Below are 18892 nucleotides of genomic sequence, written 5' to 3' on the forward strand. Positions count from 1 at the left end.
ATCTATAGAGAGAGCTATTATCTGGATAATCTGATACCATATAATCAAGTCATTATCAGTGAATTATAACCAAAAGCTAATGCAGGACATCAGAGTTCTTCACGGTTATTTGTTAGCAGACTGGTTGCGAAAGGAGACAAAATTGAGAAAAGGAAAAAAAGAAAAAAGGAAGAGAAAAAAAAAAACAATTCAATCCTTTCCGCCTCCATGTTCTTTACAAAGTTCCTACTACACGCAAACGTGTTATTAGTGGCGGGGAAAGTAAAAATTGTCCCTGAAGCATTTCAATGCAATATCTGGGACCTTAATTCCCTCGGCCCGTTCTGGATTGTTATAAGTTACATGGTGACAGCTTAGGTTAATATTGCATTAAACTGATCGTCAGATCGATACCAACTTTGTATAACCAGGATAGTAAAAATAGAAGAGAAAAAAAAACCTTTTCCTGCTCCAGTTTTAGAAGACAACAATGGTAAGGCGTGGGTGCTTCTCCATCCATATTGATGGTGAGTTACGTTTCACCTGGAATTTAGCTGTAGAGTGCTTATCTTTTGGGAGTGCGGGGCTTCACTGTGGATATTTTCATTCCCTTTCCTTCCATCCATTTGATAGCATCATTTGCAGAAGTGAAAAAGTGTGTCTTGGATTCATATTGGACACGCAGCTTGGCTGGAAACAGCATACTGTATGGGATTTGCAAATCCCTAAGAGAATTCTTAACATTAAAGAAGGTGGCCCTTTGCTTCTGTATTTCTGATGAAAAGTCCTGATATATCGATATCTTTGCCCCATTAAACGTTAAATCTGGGGCGTCTCGTGCAGCTCGGAGAATTTCAATCTTATCCCTGTAGTTAAGGAATTTTGCAATGAGGGGTCGATCATTGACTCCTGGTTTAGGAGGACCCCCTGGAACACGGTGTGCCCTTTCTACCGCAAAAGCATGTGAGGGGTGCATATCTGGTAGATGATCCTTCAGCCAGTTTTCCAGGAAAATTTCTGGCTGCCTCCCCTCCACTTTTTCCGGAAAACCGATAAATCTGAGGTTGGATCTTCTAGATCTGTTTTCCAGGTCATCTATCTTCATTGTGTTAGCATCAGACTTTTCTGTTAATGTCGTTTGTGTACGTTGCATGGGATGTACAATGTCCTCTAACTGCCCCACTCTGCGTTCGGCCTCTTTTGTTCTATCTTTTAGCTTGCCAAAGTCGCTTTTCAGAAAGGACATCTCTGAGTGTATAGAGTCCAGTCTGGACGTTAGTGACATTTGCAGGCTGCGTATGGCTTCCAGCAGCTCTGCTCTAGTGGGCTCGGGCCTCTCCCCCTCCTCCTCTCCAGCGCCATCTTGGGCCTGCTCTCGGTCTCCCTCACCTCTTGGGCCCCGCTTCTCCCTCCCTCGTAGTGGGGATTGTGGTACCTGTGTCTGGGGTGAAGTTGCTTCTCCCTCAGTTTCCATCCCCTCCTTCACCGGTTGCGCTGGCAGCGGTGCCTGTGCAGAAGCTGTGTCGCAGGCACTCACGCTGCTCTCGGCGCCATCTTGGGGATCCGTCCTGGCGAATCTCGCCAGCCTCTCTGCGGCGTCGTACACGACTGGTGGCCCGTATTTTGTCATCTCCGGGTCCCGTCTTGGGTTGCCTCCACGAGTGGCTGTACGGGGAGCCCGGTGTCGGCGTCTCCTGCCGCGTTTAGCCAGGATTTTGCTGCGGGTTCCGAGGAGCTGAGGAGTAATGTGTCCTCACGCTTCCATAGCTGGCCACGCCCCCCCAGTATAGCTAGTTTAGTTGCCCCCAGTATAGCTAGTACAGTTCCCCCCAGTATAGATGCCCAGGAGGAGGGCAGCAGCGCTAGAAGGAGGGGCAGTGGAGGCAGCGGTGGGGAGGGGGGAAATATCCCCCCCTCCCTCACCTGGGATCCCTCCTTCTGCCTCTCTCCCCCTCCATTTAGCAGTGGCAAGTGCGGCTCGGCGGAGAGGAGACATGCGCAGAATTATTCACCACTTCCACGTTCCAAGCGCTGGCAACGTCATGTCGTCACACATCTCCGCCTTCAATGCCGCCCACTGTGCTTCCGCTAATCAGGAAGCACAGTGGGCGGCTTTGAAGGCGGAGATCTGACGACATGACGTTGCCGGCGCTCGGAACGCGAAAGTGGTAAGTAATTCTCCGCATGCCTCCCCGCCGTAGAGCCGCACTTGCCACCGCTAAATGGAGGGGGAGAGAGGCAGAAGGAGGGGTCCCAGGTGAGGGAGGGGGGGATATTTCCCCCCTCCCCACCGCTGCCTCCACTGCCCCTCCTTCTAGCGCTGCTTCCCCCCTCCTGCGCCCTACAGTAGGTACAGGTCTGGCAAGAGGCCAGACCTGTACGTCACACTAGGCAACATCCCGCGGCACACCGGTTGAAAAACGCTGATGTAAGCTATGGAGCTGGCTGAGAGGCAGTATGGTTATCTAACATTGGATCAGAGAGGTGCTGCATCAGGAGTGTGAATGCTGGCTATCCACAATATGACAAAGCATTATGACAAAGCATTATCTCTGCTGCAATGGTTAATGGAGATCAAAGGCGCGTACACACGCCGTATTTTTACAAGCGACGGATCTGACGGACCCGTCGTTTGTAAAAATACGGCATGTTTACATGCCTTAAGGAATGGGTTCAGGATTTTGCTATTAGGCAAGTAGCAAATTTGTGGATTGCCTAACACTGACCCCCACCTAATGCCTAGCACTTATTTAGTACATATTTACTTACAGTACAAGTACAACATAGTAGTTGTGTTATACTGTGTACATTGCCCACCCCAATTAAAAACTACCGTCATTTCATTCCATTTCGACATTATCACTCAGAGTGACTGACTGTTACGTATCTACAGAGAAGATGTACGGGCTATATACATATTAAATAATAATTAGCACTCCAAACATTAAACCTCTGAGCATTCTTTTATTTCAATATTTAGGACACTGACATGTTGGATTGAGTTGCATCAGCACTGATCTAACCACATACTGTAGGTGTAGCAAAAAAAAGTACATTTATTTCACTGTTTAAGACACTGATGTGTTGTATAGTCTTGTACCAGAAGTGATCGCACCAGCAGCAATTCACTAAGCTCATCCAAGTCAGAGAGACAGTGTGCAACATGTGCGTCACTCAGGTGTGTGGCGTGTGCTATCTACCCAGAAGTCCTTTGTGATCTACTAGAAGATCACAATCTACATAATGGGCACTCCTGTGCTAGAGCAACATTTAGGTGAACCAAGAGGGTTTGTACAACCCAGAGAGCAGCAATAACAATTTGGTCCAAACTCCATTGCTGTAATGTTAGATCTAGCTGTCACCTATTTCCTGATCACATAAATGTGTTAACTTCAGGCCTTCTAAATTTACACAACACATTTTCAGATTCTGTGAAAATTGAGAGTGCCTCTCAGCTTTTAAATTCTTAGCTACTCAGACTAGTTGTATCATAAAAGGCAAATCTTGTTTAGAGGAGGTGTTATGCTTTCCAGAGGCCTAACTATAGGGGAGCAGCCCCTGCAATTACAGGAGGGCCTAGAGCTGTGGGGGGTCCCCAACTACTACCCTTCCCTTCCTCCGATACAGGGGACTATACTGCAGATCAGTTGTTTGTTTGCTTTTTACTACACTTGTTATCGGTGTAAAGATGATCATGGCCAATTGTTTTATGACCTTTGTAAGATGGGCCCCAAGGCGGTGAAGGGCACCAAGGGGAGGCAAGGGGAACGGTGTGAACATTGGGGGGGGCCCCAATGAATAATACTTACTTACACCATTGGTACTCTCTTTTCTCATAGCTTCACCACAGATCGTGACAGGAAATATGAAGTAACATTGAAAATCCTTCTATTTATGTTAGCATTCTGCATTTCTCTTTCACGCCAAATCTGGATAATATCTTTAAGCGAGTTAAAGATGTGTTCACATGTCAAAACCAAATGAATAGTCTCTGGATTGTAACGCAAGTTTCCTGATTCATGTTAAAAGTCACTGTCCGATCATGAGACATTATGTTAGGTTTTTGGGTGTTACAAAAATGCCATTTCTCTTCTGTTCTAAAACTAATGTTAAAAGCTACTAATGCTGAATAGCAGAGCAGTGGTGTAATCTGTCTGTGGGTTCAAAGGGGTCGGTTTACTGTATATAGCTTTTTGATTTGTCCAGCATGCTCTACTTTACAGGATTTTGATTTCAGGTTCATTGAATGGAAAACTGTGGCCAAACTGAAGGCAAACGGAAGTGAAAGCTTTGTGACCTCTACCTTTGTTTTATAATCCCGATGCTATTAGAATCTTGTATTACTGTCTTCTGTTCTTGTACATCATCTGAACCTAGTGGCAAGATTTCATGAGCACTGAGAGGCTTTACGCAAGTACATTTCTCCTAGTTTTGAATTGCAAAAACAAAATGTAATACCAACTGTGATACCCTCTTCTTATCTTTCCCTTACAATATTGTAAAAGCACACTGTGTTATTGCACTAATGATATCTTGGTGCATTTTCCATCAGGACACTGCTTGAGCTAAGTATGTATGTTCTATCCATATGTGTCAGTTTTCTTCATTTCCCCCTGTGCCTGGTCCTCTTATCTCTGCAAGGTTAGAACAGAGGTGCCAAAAACAGGGTAAAATAGTTAAAATCCGTTAAAAAGTAGGTAGTAAGTGGGCACTGAAACAATGAAATTTATTTAAACACTCCACAATGCAAAGCGTTTCATGGGATCAAACCCACTTTATCAGTCAATAATGGGAGCAATAACTAGTACTGGTCAGTGTAGCAGCCACAGAGGCACTTGGCTGCTACACTGTTTCCAGAGATGGGAACCAGTGCCAGATTATATATATATTTTTCGGGAAACAATTCCAGATCATGTGCGTTTTGCGGGAAATGCTGCCAGATCATATGTATTTTGGGGGGAAACAATGCCAGATTATGTGTATTTTGCAGAAAACTGCCAAATTATGTGAATTTTGTGGGAAATGCTGCCAGATCATGTGTATTGTGTGGGAAATCCTGACAGATTATATTTATTTTGAGGGACACACTGACAGATCATGTGTATTTTATAGTAAGCAATGCCAGATCATGTGTATTTTGCAGGACATAATGCCAGATCATGTGTATTTCGAGGGAAAAGCTGCCAGATCATGTGTATTTTGTGGGAAACTCTGCCAGATTATGTGTATATTGGGGGGAAACAGTGCCAGATTATGTGTATTTTTCAGCAAACAATGCCAGATTATGTAATTATTGTGGGAAACACTGCCAGATCATGTTTATTTTGAGAGAAACTCTGCCAGATTATGTGTATTATGCAGGAAACATTGCCAGATTATGTTTATTTTGCAGGAAATGCTGCCACATTATGTGTAATTTGCGGGAAACACTGCCAGATCATGTGTATATTGGGGGGAAACAGTGCCAGATTATGTGTATTTTGCAGGATTCAATGCCAGATTATGTGTATTTTGAAGGAAATGCTGCCAGATCATAGGTATTTTGAGGGACAATATGACAGATTATGTGCATTTTGTGGGAAATGCTGCCAGATCATGTATTTTGAGGGACACACTGCTAAATTATGTGTAATTTGTGGGAAACCATGCCAGATCCTGTGTATTTTGAGGGAAAACTGCCTGATTATGCATATTTTGAGGGACACACTGACATCATGTGCATTTTGTCTGTGGGGCGAGGGGGAAGTCGCTGTCAGAATAAGAGTATTTTTAGGGTAAAATGATACAAAATTATGTTTATTGTTTTCTGTGAAGGACTTGCAAATCCACTTGTTATATCAGTCCTTTTGATCTATACATCTCATCCCACTATTGGTACTGCGGTAACCTTATTTATTATAGTTGGCCCTTCACCATGTAGTCTGAAGAAAAAGTGGCCCTCCATGTCTATGAAATTGGACAGCATTGTTCTAAGCCATGATTAGTGAGCAGTGGTCATAGGGTTTCAGACAATGATAAGCATCATATCACAGCAATTAAACTGATTATTTATATATACATTAAAGTTTCCATTCAAAGTGCTGCTGCTGTATTTGCAGCAATGTTTGAAAAGGTTGTATTTATACAGTCATTTTTATAAACCAGCCATTAATATTAAGTGAGCCCACACAAGTTTACATTTCTGTGCAACAGTAATATAAAGCCACATACATCACACCAAGTAGATTATTAATGGATGATGGTCTATATAGAGCAGAAGAAAAGTATTCTGCAGGATGTATTCACTTCTTCAGTACAGGAAATCTGCTTTACAAGAGCCTAGTGACACTCACTATCTTCGACTATCTATCTTGATATGTTGATTTTATCTGCATGAACCAGAGACCTGTAGTTAGCACATGGTGCCTCATGCTATAAAGTCCCGTGTGTTTCCTTCTAACTTTCTCAGAAAGGCCACGACATTTGCTAATGTGACAAATTCAATGTGAAGCATTGCAGAAAGCGTCAGCTCTATGTAAATATCCTCTATAATAAAACCCCTGTGTCCCTGCGTCACGCTGTCTCTGTGTAGCTGGGTCTGTACTTTTTTCTACTGTGCATGTGCGCAGCACGGACCCAGCCTCACAGAGACAGGAGGACGGGGCCAGGGGGCCGAGCGGGCAGCCGGGTGTCTGCGCGCGTGGCGGGTGGGCAGTAACATAAGGCGGGACGGCAAGAAACACAGACCTAGAGCCTGTTTTTAAATGGGCTTGGGTCTGCTAGTATAAACTAATACTAAAATAATGTTGTACAAATGCAGATCTTTTTTTGTTGTTGTTGTTGCTCTGTGTCTTGCGTAGAAGACTTTGTGGGCAGTTACTTATTTCCCCGTCAGCACTATGGCTTCCACATTGTGGTTGTTAGCAGTGCTACACTGTTTTTGAAAGCAAACATGTCATTTCATGGCACGAAACATGACCACATTACAAATATTGTTAAATGGCAGAGATCTTGTCATTCTGGCATGTGCCTGCTAAAGGTGAACATATATTACTCCATGTATGGCCAGATTGACCATTAGATACATCCCTCTCTGATTGAATCTGATCAGAGAGGGATCTGTTGACTGGCCAGTGGCCTCATGCTGCACAGCAGTTTCCAATACACTGTAAATTGTTTTTATACACATGAGGGGTGACCCCTCATATGGCGATGTAAGTGTCCTGCCCCTGTGCCCGTGCTTAGTGTTAAAGTCTTATCTCTCTGCTGGGACTCCTGGCCTCCTCCTCCTAAACATGAGTGAGTGCATGTATCACGTGACCCGGTACATCCCGGTGGTGGAGAGGTGAGGGCTTAACACTGCTTATAGGCACAGGAGGATAATTTACACTTGGGGGGACACAGGCCTGCCGGTAGTTGTGATATCGAATGCCGTTACCGCCATCCACCTGATCGAGCCCTTGCGACCAAGATCGTGCCAAAGTTCTCGAACTATCGACCTTCCGATTTGATAATCTCTGGATGGATAGTGTAATGGTTAAGGGCTCTGCCTCTGACACAGGAGACCTGGGCCCATATGCAATTTCACTTTTCTCCTACGTTTTCTCCTAGAAGATAATTTTTCATCTTCCATTTAAAATAACTTTCCAGCACTTTTAAACTGAAAAAGTACCAAGAAGTAAGTGCAAAAGTACTATCAAAATTATTTTAAGTATTTTCTTGCTTTCTGGTGGCTTCAAAGGCATTTTATTGACACATTTAAAAATATCACCTAGAAGAAAACTCAGGTGAAAAAGTGAATTGCATATTGCCCCTGGGTTCTAGTCTCGTCTTTTCCTGTTCAGTAAGCCAGCACCTATTCAGTATGAGACCTGGGGCAAGACTCCCTAACACTGCATACTGCCTACTGAGTGTGCTCTAGTAGCTGCCTCACAAGCACATTTGAGGCCGACAGGAGAAAAGCGCTATACAAAAAAAATGAATTATTATTATAATCTTATAAAATTGGTGCTGCAGCATGGCTGCACAATCGATCATTTGATCGATTCCATCTGAAATCAGTCTAATGGATCAATCAAGATTAGTCGCAAGGGCTCAACCGGGTGCCTTCGGTATAGCGACAACTGACTGACCCCCAATGTCCCCCCCTAGAGTATAAGTTTACCCCCCACCTAACCTCCTCCAGATCCCTCTCTATTTAAATTCAATCATACAGGGATCTATCTAATGGTTGATCTGGCTGTACATCAAGTAATGTATGGCCAGCTTTACACTTTAGAGTCCCCTCATTAATCTTTTCCTGTAGATTTGATCAAGCTGATCGAATTTGCAAGAAATCTATAGGGCGTCGATTGTAATTTCGATCCAATGGTATTAAAAAGATAATCAAAATTTCTGTCAGACTAGACAGAAAATGTTGGGCGATCAGAGGGGGCGGGGGTATAGCAGTAGATCAACTGTCCATCTAAAAATCTATTGAACTTCAATGTTGCGGTTCCATAGATTTCCAATAGATTTATGGTGAAATCTTTTGAAAATCTGAGTGAAGTGCATGGGGAGAATTCTCTCTCTGATCAGATTCAGATCAGAGAGAGATTGATCAGTTTGCCATATTTTTATTAGGTGGCAAAGCTAAATGTAATGTTGCCTTCTTAAAGTGGACCCACATTAAAAATACAACATTTCAGAAATAAAAATCTATTTTCTAACTTATAATAGTGTTTAGTTTGGGTCCGCTTTAAAACAGAATGTATTTGTGATAATTCAGCGGTAAGGGAGCAACTGTGTTTACCCATGATGCATCACCTCCAAACATGCAAGTCATCTTTTTATGCCCCTAAAAGCAAGGCTGCACATCCAGCACCTTTAGGGCCCTTTGCCACAGGTGGCTGAACTGTGTGCTCAGCAAGGAGTTACCAGGCAGCAGCAAGCAGTTACCAGGCAGCAACAAGCAGTTTCCAGGCAGCAGCAAGCAGTTGTAAGAGTTTGACAGTGTTTTCACTGTCTATCAACTGCTCGTGGAAAAGGGCCCTTAGGGCCCTGCTTAGTTGCCTGGTGACTGCTTACTGCTGCCTGGTAACTGCTTGCTGCTGCCTGGTTACTGTTTGCTGAGCACACAGATCAACTGCCTGTGGAAATGAGCCCTAAGGCTATTTTCCACAAGCAGTTGATAGGCAGTGAAAAGCCTCTCAAATTCTCACAACTGCTTGCTGCTGTCTGGTAACTGCTCACTGCTGCCTGATAACTGCTCACTGCTGCCTGGTAACTGCTTGCTGAGCATTCAGTTCAACTGCCCCTGGAAAAGAGGCCTACTACTGATTGAATGTGAGATTCACTGTCCTGTCTTTGCACGCTGTGTATCATATACAGTAATGTCAACAATTATCACCTGGCCTGAGGCAATTTAACCAGTAATAAAAATAAAGTTCTTTGAGCTGACACAAGCAGCCAACTAGTGGCGAAAGGAGATCATACACTGCTGAGCATTGCAGCACTTCAAGCTTCCATAGAGGGATCTACCGGTAGGTGTTTAAATAAACTGAAATCTCCATTCTGTAGAGTTGCTATATGCAGCAATGTCTGAAAAGGGCATATTTATGAATGTTATAAACCTGCCATGAATAATGAGTGAGCCCACACAAGTTTAAGTTCCTGTGCAAAAATATTATAAAACTACATACTGTATATCACAAGGAGTAAACTATTAATGAGCAATGTTCAGAGAAGAGAAGCAGAAATGTATTCTGGAGGCTGCATTAAATTCTTCCGGATAGAATATGGTATGTGCTTAAAACAAATCTATAAGAGACTTCCTGACTATGTGTTGATTTTTTTGTATTTATAATGTAAAATAGAAACCTGTAGTTAGGACAGGGCATTAGCTAATGTGTGATATATACGGTATATTTTTTTATTTCATTATCTTAGTTTCACTGTTCAGTATTGAAAACCTGTCTGCACTATAGATATGTGTACGATAAAAATAATGGCGTACTTACCCAGACATGTTGTCTGCATCTGGATTTCACTATTTGTGCTTTTGTCATACATGTATATAGTGCTGAACTTTCCTTCCCCTGCTCTTCTCATAAAGGAGTCAGGGGAGATTAGCAGATTAGTATGGGAGCTGGAAGAGAGACTGCAGTCTGCTTGGCAGTCACCTGGATCATAATGTCTAATTTCCTGTCAGATAGACGGCCCAAATCAATTACTTCCAACAGGTCCGATCTGAATTCGGATAGTTTTTCTTTTTGATTTTGTATAGAAGTGATTAGAAATTCAATCAGAGAAATGATCGGCTATCATATTAGACCTGTTGGAAATAGTCAATTCCACCCAGGGCCGGGCTGAGGCAGAGGCGAGAGAGGCTCCAGCCTCAGGGCGCAGTGTAGGAGGGGGCACACAACTCACTCAGCTATCATTCCCCTATTGTGTTTGAAGATAGAAATAAGAAAAGGGGATACATGGCTGATAGAAGGGGATAGATAACTAGAGATTAGGGTGTTGGGGGGGGCGCCTCTTAGTCTAATGGCAATCAGCGTGTGATGGCTGGGGTGGGAGGGATGGAGGGGCGCAATTTGGTGTCTCAGCCTTGAGGACCTTGTCCCGGCTCTGATTCCACCCATCTATCTGACAGGAAATTGCATGGTGTATATGCCTGGTACACGCGGTGCAACTTCCTGTTGGATCAGTGGGATCAAACTGATTGTTTCCAACATGTCTGATCGGCTTCTGATAGATAACGGGATCGGTTGTGGGAAGTTATCATCAGAAGATCTTTTCCATTATCGATCGGGAGCAGTTTGGACATGTACACACGATTCAGTTTCCTGTCAGATTACCCATCAATCTCATGGGAAATTGGATCATGTGTACTGAGCATAAGGTCATACTTTAGAGGAAAGGTAAACTTGATTGTAAAATTAACAAAATATATATCAATGCTACACAAGCCTTACATTACAGTGTGCATCTGACTATTATTTTCCAGACATGGCAGATTAATCAAATATTTTAATTGCATCCATGACAGCAGTACCTTGTTTGATGAACAGTGCACCCAAATTCATTTTAGAATTAATCTAGTGACAATCATGGAATTTGGTATTCCTTAAAACACCTGAACCTGCCATTGTGGGGAAGAACAGTGAGCACTCACCTGGTTCTTGACATCAGGCTGAAAAATCCCAGTCCTTGCAAAATATTGTCCATTATTAAGGACAAGGAAATCATGGTCAAAGGAAACCTGTACATAGTGCTCATAACTATATACAGTGACCCTAACAACACATAATCCTCAACATGTTTCACTCTGAAGGGCTTTGCCAGTAGGTGCTATACCTCAATGCACTGCTATATACAGTATATGTACAACCCCCCCACCAAATCTTACAAAAAAAATCCCCCAGCATAGATATAGCCCAAGCCAGACCTGTATATGGTTAGGAGCACCCCTTAAGTTGTTAATTGTTACTCCAGTTCATGTCTATTTGTTTGGGCCTGAAGTAGCGGCAACACCACGACTTATGCTGTGTGCCACATTTATATCACACAGAGTGAGCCTACCTACTTTGTATTTGCGACCCAATCTGTCGAGTGTGTGACACCAGGACATTGGGGGATAGCTGCACTCCACGCTGTATCTTTACTCAGTAGTGTCGGGGGATAAGCAATGACAACTATTTTGTCCTGGTCCAGACAAAATAGATTCATATAGAGAAGTGGCAGATACAGCCACCCCCTATTTTACACGTGTTTATTGATATGACCCATTAGTATGCTTTCTTTCTGACTATTCTCACTGTCATCATCAATGGACCAATGGAAAGCTCTGACAGCTTTTGAACCCTGTCTCACTGGATCTTAAAGTAAAACTAAACTAAAGGGAACCCCAGTAGAAACATCTTTGAATTTCCACTGATTTCACTTAAAGAAAATCTGTAATAAAAAAACTCCCCTGGGGGGTACTCACCTCGGGTGGGGGAAGCCTTGGGTCAAATTGAGGTTTCCTCCGTCCTCCTCGGTCCCACAACAGCTGCGAAAATCCTCCCGGAGCGCGGGGATGTAAATATTTACCTCTTGGGCTCCAGCACACCCGCAGTATCCGCTCTTCCCACAGAGGTAGGCGAAAATAGCCGATCTCCGTTGGGCCACTCTACTGCGCAGACGCAAGTCTCCTGCGCCTGCGCAGTAGAGTGGACCCGATGGAGATCGGCTATTTTCGCCTATCTCCGTAAGTAGAGCCGCAACAGCGCCCCCCGCTGGAGCCCGAAAAGGTAAATATTGCACAGGCTGTCGAATTTGTCGCCTGTGCATTCCGGGGGCTGCAGCGAGACTGCCGTGGGACACAGGAGGACGGGGGAAGCCTCAATAGGGTCCAGAGGCTTGAACCCTACTGAGGTGAATACCCCCCAGGGGTACTTTTTTTCAGCACAGGTTTTTTTTAAGTGTTATAGTTGTTTGGAAAGTCAAAGATGTTTTTACTGGTGTGCCATTTTTGTTCCATTTTGCAGCAGGTTGCAGTGAGACGGGAGCCTCAGCAAAAGTATATTTGTATTTCCCATCAGAGCTTTCAATAGTCCATTAATCTGACAAGTGGGAATCCTTTGCATAGAAGAGAGGGGGATGGATATCTTGATGCCCTTTATTAAAGGAGTAAGGAGATGGCCTATCGGGCACAGATAGGGATGAGCCCTTTACTCTTGACATCAAACAAGGGTGCTTTGCAGTAAGGAGAAGAAATCTGTCCCCATATTGCAAACTGCCTTTGAAGTCAAGAGAGAATGCCGCACTTGGAGGCTCAGAATTTGGGTGATGAAGAGTAAGAAGAAATGTATCTCCCCATTTGTTAGGGAAATATTAATTCAGCTCTGTATACTTCAACAGGTGCATCTTAAAGAGACTCTGAGGCGAGAATAAATCTCGCTTCAGAGCTTATATTCAGCAGGGGCATGGGTGCCCCTGCTAAAACGCCGCTATCCCGCGGCTGAACGGGGGTCCATCACCTCCCAAATCCCCTCGTGGAGTCCCGGGGATCTCTTCCTGGTGAGGCAGCGTGTATCCCGCCTCTCCCCGCCCCTCTCAGTCTTCCTTCGCTGAGAGGGGTGGGGGAGAGGCGGCAATGCGCCGCTGATAGACGCGACTGGAGGCAGGGCTGCAGCCGTTAGCCCTGCCTCAACAGCAGCAAAATCTACGACCAAGTTGGTCACAGATTTTGCAGGGGGGATTTGGGAGGTAAGGGACCCCCGTTTAGCCGTGCGATAGCAGCGTTTTAGCAGGGGCACACATGCCCCAGCTGAATATAAGCTCTGAAGCGAGATTTATTCTCGCTTCAGTGTCTCTTTAAAGGACCTCTTTCGCGAATGAGGAAAAAAATAAAAAGTGGTTTATGCATAAACTATTAAAGTGAATGTTTACCATTCTAAAAATAAAAAAGTCAGATACTCACCTAAGGAGAGGGAAGGCTCGGTCCTAATGAGCCTTCCCTCTCCCGGTGCCCGGTCCCGCGCAGGATCCCCCGTGGCAGTATTTGACCAGTTCGGTCAAATACTGCCACTTTCACAGCCGAAGGGAGCTTTCGGAGACGGGCCGCTCCATACTACGCATGCGCGAGCGCCCTCTATGATGCACTCGCGCGTGCGTAGTATGGAGCGGCCCGTTTTCGGAAGCCCGAGTGCTCCCGAAGACCTCCGAAGTCCCTGCGGCGGCGGACACGAACGGGAGAGCCAGTGCAGCACCGAGGGCACCGGGAGTGGAGAGGGAAGGCTCATTAGGACCGTGTCTTCCCTCTCCCTAGGTGAGTATCTGACTTTATTTTTAAATTGGTAACCACTGGCTTTAAACATCCTTCTAAAATAGTGTAAAAAGTTTTTTTTTTTTTTAAATGAATGGTTTCATCAATACAACATGTAATGTAACAGTGACGGATAACGGACTGTGAGGCTGATGCATTTGTTAGGGTTTTTGTTTTTTTTTACTTTCATTTCACAAATATAACTGCTGCCTACCTAGTTTTCATTGGTGTAATCCATTGCTGGCAGGAATCGCCGTTATAACGGCTCCGTATGTGTCTCCGGACATTGTTGCCTGGTAACCAGACTCCCAGTCTGTGCAGAGAGTCCGTCTGTGCAGAAAGTCGTCTGTGCAGAGAGTCATCTGTTATCAGCTGCTGGGAGAATCAGCCCCATCTACACCATAGGATTCTTTGTCTGATTCGATTCAGTTTGATTCATTGATTCGATTTGATTCAATCTGACATGTGCGATTCATGATTTGATTCAATTTGAAACAAATTGAATCGAATAATGAATTGGACAGGTCGGATTGAATCAAATCAATGAATCAAATCGGACAAAGAATCGTATGGTGTAGATGGGGCTGATTCTGGCTGATTCTCCCAGCAGCTGATAACAGATGACTCTCTGCACAGACCACTCTCTGCACAGACCGACTCTCTGCACAGGGCGAGAGTCTGGTTACCAGGCAGCAATGTAAACACATACAGAGCTGTTATTATAACAGCTGTAACGGCGATTCCGGCCAGCAATAGATTACACCAATGAAAACTAGGTAGGCAGCAGTTATATTTGAGAAATGAAAGCAAAAAAAAAAAACACCCCTAACAAATGCATCAGCCTTACAGTCCGTCATCCGTCACTGTTTACATTACATGTTGTATTGATGAAACCATTCATTTTTAAAAAAAGCTTTTTACACTATTTTAGAAGGATGTTTAATAGTTTATGCATAAAACACTTTTTTATTTTTTACCTCATTCGCGAAAGAGGTCCTTTAAGTCCAATAGAATAGCTACATTTCAGTATGAACTATTTCTTAATTGACTTAAATGCCAATCTTCCAGTCCATCCTTTGTACATATCATTTGCTCATGTCTCCAACTGACAGGTTTTTGAAAGCAAATAGTTTATTTCCTACACCAGAAAATGGGATATCCATTACTTCTGCCTTATAAGTATGCTTTTTAAGTATCTAAGATCCTGAGAGCTGAAACTGTCTTCATTTCTAGAATGATGATTAGAGATGTTGCGAACATCAAATTTTGGGTTCTCAAATAGCAAACGCGAACTTCCGCAAATGTTCACAAATATGTGAACCTGGCAAACCGCCATAGACTTCAATGGCCAGCCGAATTTTAAAACCTACAGGGACTGTGTTTGGCCACAAAAGTGATCGAAAAGTTGTTTTAAGTGGTCTAACACCTGGACTGTGGCATGCCGGAGGGAGATCCATGCCAAAAGTCCCACCAAAAATTACGGAGTTGACGCAGAGTCGGCTTTTAATCCCTTAAGGGCAGAAATCACAGTACAGTCCTATAAATAATGCACTGGAGTGGTACTGTGCCTGCAACTTAATGTGACCACAATAGCAGTAGTGTGCACAGCTATGGGTGTCAACGGGCTGTGGAGTGTCACACACAGAGAAATGCAATAGTTCTATCGGAATACAGTGGAAAAAAAAGCACTGGTGTGGTACTGTGCCTACAACTTAATGTGGCCACAATAGCAGTAGTGTGCACAGCTATGGGTGTCAGCGAGCTGTGGCGTGTCACACACAAAATAAAAAACAGGAGACCGATGTACTAGCCCTCAAAAGGGCTATTTGGGGTGCTTTCAGCAAGTAGTCAGTGAGGAACAAGAACACAGGCCTAGCTAATACTTTCCCTACCTATCTGCAGCAAGTCTGACCCTAGTCTCACTAACAGCAGCCAGCAGAGAATCAATCCAGTATGGTCACCACAAATGCTTTTTAATAGGGTGGTGGGGGGTCCAGGAGGGGGTACTAGCTGATTGGCTGCCATGTGTCTGCTGACTGTAAGGTAAGGGGGCAAAATTTTGCTCCACAATGATGTATGGGTGATTCGAAAATGCTAAATGTTCGCAGTTCGCCGAGAACGCAAACAGCAGAAATTCGCTGGGAACTGTCCACCAGTGAAGAGTTTGGGCCATCTCTAATGATGATGCCGACGTGGCCCTAATTCCAACCCAACATTATAAAAACTCATTCATATTTGCTGCTGCAACAAGCAGCAAAACATAAGAAGTTATGGGATATCTGGATAAACCATGACAACACAGTTGTGCAGCAATTAATCGGCCATTTACTCCTACTTTATCACTTGTATTCTTCCATTTAAATGTATTTCTGGCTGGAATCAATTGAAACGATCCATCAGGCATGCTGGAAAATATATGTCAGGTGCATGGTGGTTACAGCGCTTGAATTTCCCAAAGACCAATGGAGCCTCAGCCCTTCTCCTCCCAAGTGTATGTGTACCCCCCAGGCCTGTGGTGAGAGGTGCAGACTCACCTGTTACACTCAGGCATCTTCTGACCTCCTCCTGTTTCCAGCATCTTTTTGAATTGCCACCACAAGTGCCTGTACCATGTGACACCACCACCTGTATTGACGTCACTACATGTGGTATCACGTGGTACAGGTGCTAACAGTAGCAATTAAAATAGACACTGGACACAGACGGAGGCCTAGGAGTTGCGCCCACGTGACAGCTGAGCCTACAACATTTATTACAAGCCCAGGAAGGGGGTCACACATTACATAGGGTGAAAGGGCCAGCAGACAGGGACTGGGGGCGCTAGGATGATTTCCAATAGATGTATGGCAACCTTTACATCATGTGTGACCACAGTGGTGAGGCCCATGTCTTTAGATCTGTTCTGGCGGGGATGCACTATTGCGTCCTGTGCACAGGAGCCACTTGTGTTAAAACGACACCGCATCAGGCTTATGCTGGATACACACGTTTAGATTTCCTGTTCGATTCCCGGGATCGAACGGATCGAATCGATTATTTCCAACATGCTCGATTTGGATTCCGATCGTTTCTGCCGTCGATTTGCATGTTAAGTATGCTAAATCGACGGCAGAAACGATCAAAATCCGAATCGAGCATGTTGGAAATAATCGATTTGATCTGTTCGATCCTGGGAATCGAACGCGAAATCTCAACGTGTGTATCCAGCATTAGGCAGCCACAAATGCAGCATAGTTTTAACTATTGGCAGTCCTTAAAGGGGTTGTGTGGAGCCTTAAAAAAACCTGAAACTTACCTGGGGCTTCTATTGGCCCCCTGTAGCTCTAATGTCCCGCGCCGTCCTCCTACGATCATCCATTCCCCGCCGCCGGTCCCGGTCTAATTATTGATCTATGTAGACTGCAGCTTTGCAGACATGGCCGCGCATGTGCTCGCTCCCGTGCACGTCATCAGGAGCTTACTGCGCAGGCGTGGTACGAGAAATACTCGTACTGCACATGCGCAGTAAGCACACGGAGACGCGAGCGGGAGTGAGCATTATTCGTCTTGTTAGACGTATAATTAGACCAGACCGGCGGCAGGGAACGGAGGCTCGTAGGAGGACAACGCAAGACATGACAGCTGCAGGGGGCTGATAGAAGCTCCAGGTAAGTGTCTGTTTTTTTAAAGCCTCCACAGAACCCTTTTAAACAGTTGAATGATACAAAACATACTGTATTATATACTATACTATCTACCTGTCACCTGATACTATTGCTTTCTTAATCACTGTTGGGCCTTATTTAATAAAGCTGTTTTCAAACATTGCGAAGACTTTCCAGGCATAATATCATCATAACTGATCCAACAATCAAAATAGATTGATGTTGAGAACCTAGGCACTAGACTATTACCTGCTCTTTTTTTTAAGACATTTTATTGACTAGGTATGAAAGTATTACCTAGGAGAAACCTCAGGAGAAAAGATTAATTGAATATCACAAAGAAATACTCAAAATATGTTATTCCAAGTGATAATGTTTGACATTAGTTTTCTTATACTTTTTGGTACTTTTTCAAATCTTGGGTGCTGAAAAGGCAATTTGTAGATAAGATGAAAAAAACGTATTTTTTTTAGAAAACTCATTTTTTATGAAGAGGGGTATATAATGCTATAAAGTAAGACCTTTCCATGTTACTCATTTTATTTCCAATATCTACCATAATTAGATGTAGGAAATTGTCTATTCTTTATTTTTTGAGCTCTTCTGAGGGACAGTTAATGTCACTTATAAACGCATAATAATAACACAGATAAAAAGAACATACAACATACATTCCATTCATCAGGGCCACAGAAAATACAGCTTCCTTTTTATTCAGAACACTGTTTGAAATGTTAGTGTTATAATTACCTTTTTTTAGGCAGATTCTTGTTTCCCATTTTTGCATATCATTTTTATCATTATTTTCCATAAGATCGTAGCGGTTCAAAGCATAACCACTAGATGGCAATACAATATAGCTCAAATAACAAGTTTGTTGAAATATTTCTTTCCATGTTTGGATGAGAGGTAAATAATGGATATGAAGGGTTTATTTTTTTAATCTCATTATGTTTCTTTTTTGACCCACAATTTATTAAACGAGTAACAGAATCTGATTGATAATGCTTTAGAGCTAAAATAGTGAAGTAATTTAAGAAGATCCAGTTTTCTACTGCATTAAATGGGTAGTTTTTTTTAAGATAAGTGTTTCTTCTATTCCTTAATATAAATAAGATTAATTTTTAAAAAATGAGGCGTTTTACCTGTTCTGGTGTGGTCATCAGTCATTGTGATCCCCAGGCAGGTGTATGGTTGCCCTTCGCAGATCTGAGAGAGATCTCATCTATGAAATGCAGCTACAGTGTCTGACTGGAGCCCCAGCCCTCCCCTTTTGTTCATTGTTGTTGTGGCTACACTGTACAAACCATGAATATAGTACATGAGACCGAGTATAATAACTCTACTGTTTACTCATTGTGATTCACTAATGGCCAGATACCTGCAGGAACAATTCACTGTAATAGTCAAATCAGTTTGAGCTAATTAAGTTTAATTGGGAAATGTAATGGAGTAGTCTGTTACTGTGCTTTCTTTTTGTTTTATTATCGGGACTTAA

The 18892-nt window shown here is 43.5% G+C and overlaps 2 protein-coding genes across 16 annotated transcripts in view; one reads left to right on the top strand and one right to left on the bottom strand.

Annotated features, from left to right (window-relative positions):
• The window catches only part of P2RY14 (purinergic receptor P2Y14), a 65038-nt gene extending 46423 nt beyond the window's left edge, over positions 1–18615 (bottom strand). For all 3 annotated transcript variants that reach the window (XM_068280831.1, XM_068280829.1, XM_068280828.1), the window contains exon 1: positions 18540–18615. The gene's annotated coding sequence lies outside the window, so the exon portion shown is untranslated. The remainder of the gene's footprint in view (positions 1–18539) is intronic.
• MED12L (mediator complex subunit 12L) overlaps positions 1–18892 on the top strand; it is a 742320-nt gene that overhangs the window by 436028 nt on the left and 287400 nt on the right. The gene's annotated exons all lie outside the window — the stretch shown is intronic.

The sequence above is a fragment of the Hyperolius riggenbachi genome, chromosome 4 (genome assembly GCF_040937935.1).
Source record: "Hyperolius riggenbachi isolate aHypRig1 chromosome 4, aHypRig1.pri, whole genome shotgun sequence".
NCBI lineage: Eukaryota > Metazoa > Chordata > Amphibia > Anura > Hyperoliidae > Hyperolius > Hyperolius riggenbachi.